General features: G+C 51.9%; 1 protein-coding gene and 1 long non-coding RNA gene across 2 annotated transcripts in view; one reads left to right on the top strand and one right to left on the bottom strand.

Annotated features, from left to right (window-relative positions):
• Positions 1-5,974, bottom strand: part of RPH3AL (rabphilin 3A like (without C2 domains)) — a 139,303-nt gene extending 133,329 nt beyond the window's left edge. Inside the window, exon 1 of the mRNA XM_027519679.1 lies at positions 5,913-5,974. The gene's annotated coding sequence lies outside the window, so the exon portion shown is untranslated. The remainder of the gene's footprint in view (positions 1-5,912) is intronic.
• An 86-nt stretch (positions 5,975-6,060) lies between these two features.
• Positions 6,061-12,810, top strand: LOC113878220. Its single transcript, XR_003506941.1, has 3 exons — positions 6,061-6,669; positions 11,025-11,087; positions 12,642-12,810. It is a non-coding gene; the product is annotated as an uncharacterized LOC113878220 (long non-coding RNA).
• The last annotated feature ends 217 nt before the right edge of the window (positions 12,811-13,027 follow it).

The following is a 13,027-nucleotide window of genomic DNA, read 5'->3' as shown; positions in this document are numbered from 1 at the left end:
AATTAAAAAAAAAGCATCAACCCATAAATTAGGTGTGAGTGCAGCTGAGTGAGTCAGGCAGGAGTGAGTCAGGCAGCCATGGGTATTGACAATCGTTCACCCTCCTCACCAGGCAAGCCAACCACCAACTCCGTGATGACCCCCACCACGGTTACAACACCTGACTGATTCATTGTCCGTGATAGACTAAGTGCTTTTACATAAGGTGCTAACTCCGTGACTGCGGTCTTACATAAGGTGCTCCAGTATTTTTAGCAGCATATAACTGCCATGTGGAAGGAGGAGCTCATTGCCCAGTGAATGCCGCTCACTTTCCAGGCTGGCGCAGTCCTTGAAATGCTGATGTTCTGCAAGCAGCGCCTGGCTGTGGAGCAGTGAGGATGTCCGTGCAAAGGACTGCAGCACCAGCCAGATTCTGCTGTTTCTCCAGGCCAAACGACAGACCCCGGGCAGCAGGGGATTCACTTCACTTCCCTTACCGCCAGGCCGCTTCATGAACTTGGCAAGAACCCAACGAGCCACCTCCTAGCTTAGTAAGCTCTCCGCATACCCAGTGAAAGAGAGGGGGACAGGAGAAAGCCAGAGTGGGCCCTGGTCCTGCTCCCACATCCCCAGAACCTGGGTGCCCATCCTCGTATCACCTCCCACCTCTCAAAAGAAATCCAAGATTCCAGGTCCAGTGTCAAGGGTATGGCCCCCAGGAGGGACTGGAGGGTGAGTATTCATTGGATTGAGGGTCACTGCTGCCTTTTTCTGTTTTGGTAAATTTTATTAAAGTATCATAGACCCACACAAACACACAAGTACACACAACAAATTGGTGAATCTTGAAAAGATGAACATGGTATGTGACCAACACCCAAGACACAGAAACTGAACATCACCAGCCTCTAAGCCTTCCCTGTGCCCCTGGGAACTACCAGCCTGACTTCCAAACCTTATACTCAACCTGCCTTCTTTGCACATGGGGTAAGCGGGATCCTACCTAAGGGCTGTGCTCTTTTTCTGTCTGGTGCCTTTGCTCAACAGTGTCTGTGTGACCCTTCCCCGTTGTTTTGTGTGGCTGCGGACTGTTGTGTGGCACAGGGTTCTCTTGTCTATTCAGTGTTCTATTTGTCCACGCCATTGCCTATGGACACTGGGGGATTGCCAGTTTTGTGGCAATTACAAATAGAGCTGCTGTGAACACTCTAGTACATGACTTTTCACTGCAGCCTTCTGCCTCTCACGAGACGTAAGAAGTTGAAAACAACTGCTTTAAATCAAATCTAGAGAAAGCCAACGTGCTCTGCCTCTCCAACTCACCCTTTCATTCTTTAAACGCAGTCCGTCCACCATCAACGTGGCTCCACGTGAAGAGGTTTGGCCACAGGCGTCAGACTTCCTAGTACTAAAGCCCAGGTCCGTCACCTACTTGCTGTGCATCCGTGCGCAAGCACTTAACCTCTCTGTGCATTTTTCTTACCTGTACAATGGGGGCAACAATAGTACTTCTATCTACCTGCATTTGGTTGAAGATCAAATAAAGGAACAAGGTCTGTACAAAATAAGCACCCATCAAAGGTAGCAGCTATGATTACAGTCAAAGGCACCCTGTCTTTCTTGGCACCCCAAGGTACCCGAATCTGGGTACCCCTGCCAGGACAGCTGAGCAGCTTTGACATAAGAGGAGACACTAACTAAAGACAAACAATCTCACCACCTCCAACTGGGACAGAGTTGTACCAAAAAGCCCTCACTAATCCCCTGGTGGTCGAGAGGTTAGGACTCTAAATTCCCCATGCAGGGGCATGAGTTCTATCCCTCGTCAGGGAACTAAGATCCTGCATGCCATGCGAGGCACAATCAAAAAAAAAACAACTGCTCTAATAAGCCCTCCCGACACCAGACCATGCTCTTTCCCTCTGCCTCTCCAGCCATCAAGGATGCGTGCAGGCCACGGTCACTGTCCTTTTACCCACAAGGCACTGAATTTCATTCAAAATGTGACCTAAACCAGAGGCTTCATCCGGGGTCACTATTAATGGTGTGCCAAGCAGCCTGGTGACAAGCTGCTGGGGCATTAAAGGTGCCCAGAAATCACTGTCTGGGAAAAAAAAAAATGTTCTAAATGTCCACGCAAAAGGAGAGTCAAGTGGAATATTTCATTATTTTAGACGACAAAGATAGAAAAAGCCCCTAGAAGCCTACGGTGCAGAGACCTAGGAGCAAGAGACTCGGGGCCTCCCATTACTTGTTGCCATGGCAACTGTATTTCACATCAGGAACTCATTTTCATATGACAGTGACCTGTGGAGGAAAGGGAAGGACAGCTCCTAAGGAAACTTTGTTGAAGGTGGTTCTGTTGGGGGTGGGGCTGATTTCTGTTTACCAAATAAGAAAAGCACTTAAAGGTGTCCTAAGGGACAGAAACGACCTGAGGGCTCCTTGGGGTTCTGTGTTCCACAACTCTTACTTGAGACACACAGACAAGACACACATTCACAAACACACACACAGTGTGTTTCGAAGGCCTCTGGGGGCAGTTGTGACAGCCTCCTTTAGGCACTGGTCCCACCATCAGGCATCTGTTCTATTACAAAGTCCTTTCCTGGAGTCCAGTAAAGTCCCAAGCAACCAGCTGACCACCATCAGGACATCCTGGGCCAGATGCCGTGAAGACCTGTAACACGCTCCCTGGCCTGAAGCGTATGCTTTCCTAGACAAACAGCAAACCCCAGGATCAAACAATCTTGCAAGTCAGACTTGAGTTCCAACCTCTGTTCTGCCCACCCTCAAGTGTGTGGTTTGGGCCGGTCCCTGGACCTCACTGGGTTTGTGTCCTCATGGGCAGAATGAGAACCAGAGTCCTAGCGCCTACCCCTCTGGGGGCCGCACAGATAACACACTCGAGGAATCTCTTGGAAAGATCAGCACACATCTGGTACATACTGACCACTCAACAAACAGCTGCTATGAATAAGCACTGGAAAAGCATCTCTTACACCCGTGATACAACTGGAGGCTAATAGCAGAGAACAAAGTGTTAAATGGGGTGGCACAAACTGTAATGAATCCATCTGTAAGACCAGCGGGAGTGCGGGCCAGTGGTAATCCAGAAGACTTGAACAGACCAGGAGAGAGGTGGGATGTGAATCAGTGGCTCAGTGGTAAAGAATCTACCTGCAATGCAGGAGACTCGGGTTCCATCCCTGGAGAAGGAAATGACAACCTACTCCAGTATTCTTACCTGGAAAATCCCATGGACAAAGGAGCCTGGCGGGCTACAGTCCTTGGGGTCGCAAAGAAGCTGGACACAATATAGCGACTAAACAACTGAAGGATGGCCGGAGATGTCCTTGGAGATTAAGGGGAGAAATTCCTTTATTGAGTCAACTGGGTACACGGTCCTGGGGACCCTGGAGGAAGGCAACAGGCTTCAGGGACACAAAGGGACCTGTGATCAGCAGACAGACAGCTGTGGTCTCATGGGCATGGTGGAGTGGGAAGGCCAGGAGAGGAGCCCCCGGCGGGGTTGAGAGAGGCAAAGCTTTCCCGGAAAAACATCTTCTGAGCTGTGTCCTCCAGACTAAGGCAGAGAGGGCTGACCATGGTAGGGAGAGAAGCAGTCTGGGGACTGGAAATTGGTTTCAGGGGGTGAAGCCACATGACTGGGAACCACAGGAGGTGAAAGAGCTGATCTCTGTGCGGGAGGAGGCCGGAAACCTCTGAAGATTTCCCAGGGGAGAATGCAGACAGGGTAAGCCCGCAGTCATCCCGGAGCCATCAGGCTACAGGGGACACACCAGATGGACTGTGGGGGCTGGAAAGGATTCTGGCATCAGATCAGCCAAAGGGGCCTCTGAACTCTGGCCTGAGACTTTCGAGGCCTGGAGCAGAAGCCTGGTTACAAAAGGGCAGGAGCGGCAAGACACTTTAGGGAAAAGAGAGTGACAGAGGGGCAGGACTCCCCTCCTACTGCTGGGGAGTCAGGAGGACATGGTGATCTTCGGGTGTCACTGGGCATTCCAGGAGGTAGGCCAAGGACTAGAATCTTAGGGTGAGGGGGATTCCCTGACAGCTTCCAAAGCGAGTTCTCTGAGAAGATAAACATGGGCCTCTCAAAACATCCCAGCAAAGAGGGAAGGGGCCTCAGAAGAGAAGAAGGAATGATGGAGAAAGAAGAACAAAACCAGGAGAGAAATGACAGCAGAGAAGACTGCAAACAGGGCACGGGCACACAGCAGCCCACCTCCCGGGCAGAAGGGATGGCAGCGGGATGAGGCTGAGAGGGAAAAAAAAAATCAGTGTTTGGAAACAAGCTGGCTTCCAAGGAAGCAGCTTTAGCAACGTGGTGGGGCCAGCAGCTGGGCAGCAGGATTAAGAGGGGAGGCGTAGCGCCAAGAGGCAGGCAGCAGGTGCAGAGCGCTTGTCGGGAAAATGCAAGTGAGAGAAACGAGAAACCAAGCTTACGGCTCTGGTGCTTGTGTTCCCTCCCTCCCCCAACAAGAGATGGGAGGCCAAGTGGATGTCAGAAGCAGGAGGATGGAAGGGCACCTGCAGACAGGCACAGTCTCTCCAGGTGTGGGGGGGGGGGGGGCGGGCACGTGGAGAGGCAGAGACTAGACTGCAGCCCTGGCCCCTCCAATGCTCCTACCAGGGCGTCCAGGGACACTCTGACAGTCCCAGACAATCCCAGACCTCCAAATGCTGGGGGATCGTGCGTTCCCCCCGACCCCCTCACCCCCTGGGCCCCTGAACTCACAAAGGATGCATTTCCACCTCCTGCCTCACACCTCTGCCCAGGGCCACCTCCAGGGGTGCGGGTGTCACAGACGGCACAAGCAGGATAATCAGGTTCTCAGCCTTCTGAGCAGTAGGCAGGGGACAAAATTCCAGACTTCCCAGCAGAACCCTGGCTGCAGCCCACGAAAGGGGGCTTCTACCCCCACAGCACAGGTGTCACAGGGCATCCCTGTGAGTACAGATCCTTCATTCTGAAGGCAGGGAGGCTCCCCGGATGGATTTCTACACTTCTTCCAAACCTTAACCCTGAGAAGATCAGAGGTGGGCCCGACTACTGGGAGCAGGGTTTGGGGGAGACCAGAAAAAAACCCTGGACAGGATTTTCAGGCTGAAAGGTGCGCAGGGTGAGGAATCTTGTCTGGCCAGGGACAGCTACCTCCATCCCGCCCTCTTGGGCACCAAATGCCATCTGATTCCCACTCTTGACTACCTAACCCAGGGTGAAAGCGCCAATGGCCAGGGCCCAGGCCCACTCGGGTGCCCACGCTCATCATCGGGAGCGTGGGACCCTCACCAAAGGCGAGGCCGAGCGCAGAGGGGTGGTGCGCGTCTTCCCCGCTAGGTCGGTAGGTGCCGGCGACCCCGGGGCCCCTCCCGCCCACGTGCGCGCCCCGCAGGCGCTCGGTAAACACTGCACTTGTTGACGCGCTCGCCCGGAGCGCTAGCCCCAGCGCCGCCTGCCGTCCGCCGCCGCCTTCGACCGCCCACTCGCTCACTCCCCGGAGCTCGGCCGCCCCTACCCGTCCGGCGCCCCCACCCACCCACGAGCGCGGGCGCCTACGGGACCCCCGAGGGCCCAGGCAGGCTGTGGCCAGGTCGCCGAGCACCAGGCGCTCTGGGGACCCGGCCGGGCCCGGACCCGGGCCCAGGCACTGACCCGAGCCGCTCGAGACCAGTCCTGGGCTCCGAGCCAGGCAGGAGGGAGGGAGGGTGGGAAGGAGCGCGGCTCGGGCCCTGCACGCGCCCCTGGCCCGCGCGCCACAGCTCCCGCGGCCCGCCTGCCGCTCCGGGGCCGCCCCGCGCGCCCCCGTGGTCCCCCACGGTCCCCGCCACCGAGACACACACATGCCCCGGCGCTCCCAGACCGGGCCCCGAAAGAGGGGCGGCCCCCCGGGAGCCAGACTTACCTGGGGTCCGGCCGGCCTCCGGCGCGCTCCCCGGCTGCCCTCTGGCGGCGGCCGCGAGAACGCGGCCCCCGTCCCGCCCCGCCCCGCCCCGCCCCGGCCCGGGACCCGAGGGTGCCTGAGATCACCCCTTAGGCCAGGGCCCCTCTGGATGGCTGTCCTCGCCATGGAACCCGTCTCGACGGCCCTTTGCTGTTTCTGAGTAACACACATCATTGTCTGTTTCCTAAGCAGTTCCAAGTCCCTAAAGCCCTCAAAGATCCATTCTAACCACCCCAGGAGGCAAAAGGAGGGCAGGTATGACTTTTGGGGCCTGAAACAGCACCCGACACCTGCTGTGGCTCATCGTGTGTTTGTTGAATGAATGAACGCTCCACCGATGGACAAAGGACAGGCTGAGGCAACCTGCCACCGTCATTAAAGGAAACAGCCACAAACCCATCAGCATTGTGTCCCGGCTGCCACGTTCTCCACTTCCACCCCCTCGGAGCCCCCCGTGCCTGGCTTCCTACGCAGGTGGGGTGTGAGTGAGAAGCGGTGGAGAACAGTGCCCTGTTATTCTTCATTCTCTACCAGGAATACGGTTCGACCAGAAAAACTGTTTATGAACTGATTTCCTGAGATAACTGCAGAACTGGTAGCTGAGTGATGACCAAACCTGGAAGCCCTGGTTTCTGGACTCACAGAGCAGCCCCCACCAGTAGCTGGGTCAGACCTCTGTTTGGGTTCTGGATCGTGCCCATGGGAGAAGTGATCTCGGGTAAGTGAGCAAATCTCTCTAAGTTAGCACTGTCCAGTAAACTTCCTGCCGCTATGGAAATGTCGTCTGGCCATGCTGTCCCCTACCGCCGGTCACAGAGGATGGACTTTTTAATTTCATTTTACTTTGTTTAAATTTATACCGCCAATGCAGCTAGTGGCTAAGCCTCAATTTCTTTATTTTTTGAAATAGTTAGATTTATTTATTGGCTGTGCTTAGGTCTTTGTTGCTGCTCGGGCTTTTCTCTAGTTGTGGAGAGCCGGGGTTACTCTCTAGCTGCAGCGTGAGGGCTTGTCACTGCTGTGGCTTCTCTTGTTGCAGAGCACGGGCTCTGGAGCACGAGCCTCAGTCGTTGTGGCACGTGGGCTCAGTAATTGCTTAGCTGTCCCGCAGCATGTGGCATCCTCCCAGACCAGGGATTGAACCCATGTCTCCTGCATTGGCAGGTGGATTCTTTATCACTGAGCCACCAGGGAAGCCCTCTTTATTTTTAAAAAATGTATTTATTTATTTAGGCTGCACCAGGTCTTAATTGTGGCACGTGGGATCTTCATTACAGCATGCAGGATTGTTAGCTGTGGCATGTGGAATTTAGTTCCCTGATCAGGGATCAAACCCAGGCTCCTTGCATTGGGAACTCAGAGTCTTAGCCACTGGACCACCAGGGTAGTCCTCCTAAGACTCCAGTTTCTTTATGTGTAAAGGGAAGGTGATAGTCCCATCGTGAGGATTGAATGAGATCATGCAAGGGAAGCCCCTGATGATAGGCCTGGCTCACTCGAAGAGCTCAATCGAGTTGTTAGCATAACTCTCACTACCATCAGGGCTTCCCTGGTGGCTCAGGTGGTAAAGAATCTGCCTGCAACGCAGAAGACCCAGGTTCGATCCCTGAGGACCACCTGGAGAAGTGAATAGCTACCCACTTCAGTATGCTTACCTGGAGAAGTCCATGGACAGAGGAGCCTGGCAGGCTACAGTCCATGGGGTCGCAAAGAGTCAGACATGACTGACTAACACTTCCACTATTTCACCACCACCATCACCTCGCTAACACTAAAACCGCAAGGATGTAGCAATTCTATAGGCTCTAGCCCACCGACCCACGCCCCACAGCCCTCCTCCAGGCAAGAGTCACTCACACCACTCCTTACGTAGCCTGGGAGAGAGCCCTCATCATCTCTGGGATGACGTAAGCTCTCTTTGGACTGCTGGCCACGGGAAAAAGATTTCTACACTGACCTGAAGTGGCCGCCCTGTAACATGTCTTCCTGGCCCAAGTTGTACCTCTCTGGGGTTCAGACAAATTGAGCACCCTCCCAGTCTTCCTTCCCTCAGTGTCAGAGCTTTCAGCAAAGCACTCCTTGTCCTCTGCTCTGTGCTGGGCCCTGGCCAAACTGGGAATTTGCACTCATCTCACTTAACTGTTGTTTCCCCAGGTCTTCCCACCCTGTCCCAGTGACTGTAACAAACAGCATTTGTCTGGCTGTGCCCCATGCCCCGGGGGTAGCTCACATGGGAGCGGAGGCACAGCCTCCCAGCTCACTTAAAAAGCCATTTCCTCCTCTCCTGGCCCGGCGTTTATTCCTTTGGCCCGCAAAGCAGTACACTGGGCCCGACCCATTCCTCCCCGCTCCCGTATCCCCCAACATAACCTCATCCTCTTGGTGGTGGGCTCCGTCATGTTCACTGCAGAGGGACACACACTTCCCTGCATGTGTACATGCCAACATACACAGGTACACACCACCCTTGACCAGCCGGAGCTGCAGTACAGCCTCTTCTCCAATGTCATGGCCGAGCTCTGTTGATGAGGCCCTTCCTTTTGACCAGTGCCTCTTCTCATAGTTGGGAAAGAGCATCCCACCCCCAGCATCTCCATAGCCAAATTCAGAATGGCCTCCTCTCCTCTCTCTCTTCACCTTGGTCCAAGTAAGCGCCTGTCTTCTCTTTCTTCAAATGGATTCACAGATGACAGGACAACCAAAACAGGAAACCCCTTTAAGAAATCGAGGGTGCCTGTAGGGGGACATCTCACTGCCCAGGAGGGTGCTGGCTGAGCGTCTCCGTGGCTCCAGGAGCAGCGAATGGTGAGAGAAGAAGTTTAAGGGAGTTGACTCTGCCTCCTGGAGTTTGGGGGCTGACATGAACCGAGAACAGGGTCACTTGACCATAGCTCTGTTAACATTCGGGCCAGTTAACCCTATGTCATTGGTCATGGGAGTTTTCTAAAGGCCAAGAAGAAACTGTGGAAGAGAGCTGCGTTCTGTCTTGAAGAAGTTCCTCTCCAAGAAAGTGGCCGGTGGGGCAAGGCAACCCCGCAGTCAGAGGCTGCAGGATGTTGCTCTGGAAGCAGGACCAAAGACGGAAGCGAGAGACTGTATCACATAAGACCTCCTGGAGAAGCCCTCAGACACCCTCATCTAGAGGAGATCAAAGCAGGAAAAAGATAAGGGAGGGAGAGAAGACAGCTCTCCTCCTTCCACCCTCAAGAAAACACAAGGCTGTTTCCTGGTTCGACATCATCAGGTTGAATTTGCTGAACAAATTCATTACACAATCAAAAAAGAATGTTTTTACGCAGACTTCTGCTTCATTCAAGATGGAGTAACAGGGACCAGAGTCAGCTTCTTGCCTGAAGCCACGAAAATATCAGATCAAACATATGAAACACCAACACTCAAGACTCTGGAACATCGGGCAACAAAGGAAAGTGATCCCTGGGAGAGGAAACAGCAGGGTGATCCCTGCGCTGCTCGGCTCGCTGCCTGAAGAGTTTCCAGACTGGTTCAAGGAGAAAACTAGCTGAATGGAACAGACAGAGCTGGATTCTGGGAAAATGAAACCAGTTAAGAGTTTTCAGGGCAGGGGACTAGAGAGGAGAGACATGCAGAGAGAGAGAGAAACCTAGAGGTCTACAGAAAATGCTCCTCAAGTATTTAGTGAGTACTGCTCAGCACAGGTGTTTGAGAAAATGACGTGAGGGTTGGGGGGGCAGCGGGGATGAACCACCTGAAAGGATTAGTGGGAACAGCGCCTGGTGCCCACACAGGGCTGGAATAATATCTGTTTTCAGCAGCCAAAGTGGAAAACATCACAGTTCAGGGGCCACTAATTAGAATACTAAGAAAGGGACTTACTTCCCCGACGGTCCAGTGGTTAAGATTTCACGTTCCAATTCAGGGAGTGTGGGTTCGATCCCTGGTTTGGGAGCTAAGATCCCACATGTTTCATGGCCAGAACCCCAAAACATAGAACAGAAGCAATATTGTATCAAATTCAATAAAGCCTTTAAAAATGGTCCACATTAAAAAAAAAAAAAGAAGAAGAATACTAAGAAAGGCCTTACTTTGATACTAGGAAAAAATTCACCTTAGACTGGATCCAGAAATCCAGTTCTGGTTCCACTTAAGCAAGCTTAAATTCAAGATTGGAAAGGATCAAGCTCTTTCCAAGCAAGTTAATTGCCACAACAAATTTCAAAAACATTTATAGGAATTCAAAAATATCCTGTACCCAACAAGGTAAAATTCGCAATATCTGGCATCCAAGAAAAAATGACTAGGCACACAAAGAAGCTGGAAAATGCAACTCATAGTGAAGAGCAAACTCAATTAATTGAAACTGACTCAGGCATGACACAGACGGCAGAATTAGTAGGCAAGGGCATTGAAACAGTTATTAAGACCATATTCTGTAAGTTCAAGAAGCTAGAGGAAAGTTTAGGTATAGATACGGTAGCTTAAAAAAATTACCCAAATTGAACTTCTAGACATAAAAACTACAATGAGATAAAAAATACACTGAATGGGATTAATGGCAGATTAGACATTGCAGAAGAAAAAATGGTTAGCTCCCCTAAAAAGTCCTCAGTGAAGCCTACTTATCTTTCTGACACTTCCTTGTGAGTTGATTTTGGTGGACAGCTCAAAGTGTTGAGTCGTTTAAGGTTTTCTTTTATTAATTAATTAATTTTTGTCTGTGCTCGTCTTCACTGCAGTGCTCAGGCTTCTTGCTGCGGTGGGTTCTCTTTTGTGGAGCACAGACTCTAGGGTGTGTGGGCTTCAGTAGCTGCAGCACGTGGGTTTAGTTGCCCCGCGGCATGTGGAATCTTGCAGGACCAAGGATCGAACCTGTGTCCCCTCCATTCGCAGGCGAATTCTTAACCACGGAACTGCCAGGGAAGTCCAAGTATTGAGTTATTGAGAGTGCAGAATAGGAAGGATAGGTCCCAAGGCAAGGAGCCTTAGGAGAGTAAGTGCTTCCTATTACGGATGGGTCCTGCTTTGATTTCCAGGCTTGGGGGAGCCCCAACTGACATCATAGATATTAACAGTTCTCTCCCAAATTTTCTTTAGCTGCTTTGTTCCACCCCTGCCATGTGCTGCCAAAAAGGCTTGGTGTTCCTGAGACCGCAGCAGGTATGTGACTTGGAGGGACATTGAAATCTGCTACTTGAGGAAATGGGTAAAATGCCTGGTCTTCAAGAAGCTCATAGTTCAGTGGGAAAAACAGAAACGTAAAGAAATCGTCTCTGGACAATGGTGTGCAAGCTGTAACCTGCTGCCTACTGGGTAGTGATTTCACGGGAGACAGGTGCCATGGAAGTAGGACATTATTTATCTCCAATTTACTGCTAGGAACACTTTAAGGGATTTGCCCAAGGTCATACAGCCAGCTAGTAGCAGAGCCATTATGCTACCCAACCCCTGTGGCTGCATCAGATACAAAAGAAATGCAGAGGCGTGAACTACAGTGTGGCAGGGCTCAGATGGGGCTTTTCAGAGGAAACCCTTGTCCAGAGACTCAGTAGAGTAGGAGTTGGCCAGACAGGCCAGATGGGGAAGGACACTGCACGTAGAGGGCACACGGAAGGCAAGAAAGGGAGTGTTGAAAGGTGGGGAGTGGTGAGTGGGGAGGCAGAGAAGAAAATGAGCCCAGAGTTAGGGGTTGGGATTGGCATGAGAGGGGTCCCAGACCCCCTGCCCAGGATGCAGATTACAGCTGGCCAATCACTGCCAGTCTCAGGTCCTTGAATTCTGAGGCACCATTAAGAAGTAGGGCTTCCCTGATGGCTCAGCAGGTAAAGAGTCTGCCTGCAATGCAGGAAATTTGAGTTCAATTCCCAAGTCAAGAGGAGCCTCTGTAGGAGGAAATGGCAACCACTCCAGTATTCTTGCCTGGAGAATTTCATGAACGGAGAAGCCCCAGGGGCTACAGTCCATGGGGGTCTCAGAGAGTCAGACACAATTGAGCATACATGCACACACCTCAGGAAGTAACGAGGGACTTCCCTGATGGCCCAGTGGTTAAGACTCCACGCTTCCAACAGGGCGCATGGGTTTGATCCCTGGTAGAGGAACATGCCCTGTGGTGCAGCCAAAAAAAAAAAGAAGTAAAAGAATCAGCAATCTATGTGCATGTGTGCGAAGAAGACATGCCCCTTTTCTACTGAGTCTTAAGAGGAAAAGGTAAATAGATATTGGCTTATATGGATTTACTCCCACAGATAAAGGAAGACTTTATGAATAAAAGGCATATATATTTGCAAGCACCACTGATTGATATAATAATCCGTGGCACAGTAGTCCTGTCCTCGGGTTATAGGTGTGTTCATTTATGTGCCCAGAGACACACTGACACAAATCAGTGATTAAAGCTCAAGCTCTCTTCTTACTTCAAGGCAGGTGATGTTTCTTTTGGTTCAAAAAGCCATAGCTGCTTCTGTATGTTTCCTATGACACTTTCAGAAGACTGGAAATGGGGTGGGGGAGAGGCATCTGTGTGGACGAGTTAGGTGGCAAGACATCCCCGAGAGCCCAGGGATTTCTGAGTGTCCTTAGTGATCCAGGACCACGTTGGCCAGCACCCTCTGACTACCTTAATCAGGTGGAAGACCCAGAAACCTCACTCTTGGCTTCTTAAACTCTCAAACTGCAAAGATGACCTCCCTGACTTCCACTTTTTTTTTTTAGCTGCACTGCATGGCATGCAGGAATTTAGCTCCCCAGTGGAAACGCAGAGTCTTAACCATTGGACCACCAGAGAAGTCCCCACCTTCCTTTTGAAAAAGGCTCTTCCTTTGACCAAGAGGTTCCCTGGTGGCTCAGACGGTAATGGGAAGATCCCCTGGAGAAGGAAATGGCAACCCACTCCAATACTCTTGCCTGGAAAATTCCATGGATGGAGCATCCTGGTAGGCTACAGTCCATGGGGTTGCAAAGAGTCGGGCACAACTGAGCGACTTCACTCTGATCAAACTTTCATCAGGTTTCTCTAAGCCTACTTCTCAACAAGACCTCAACTGTGGCCTATAAGAACTGCATCTCTCAACACAAATGATTTTGTCCACCCTCCCACA

The sequence above is a fragment of the Bos indicus x Bos taurus genome, chromosome 19 (assembly GCF_003369695.1).
Source record: "Bos indicus x Bos taurus breed Angus x Brahman F1 hybrid chromosome 19, Bos_hybrid_MaternalHap_v2.0, whole genome shotgun sequence".
NCBI lineage: Eukaryota > Metazoa > Chordata > Mammalia > Artiodactyla > Bovidae > Bos > Bos indicus x Bos taurus.
The sequence above is the reverse complement of the archived record's forward strand: the minus strand, read 5'-3'. Positions and strand labels throughout refer to the sequence as shown.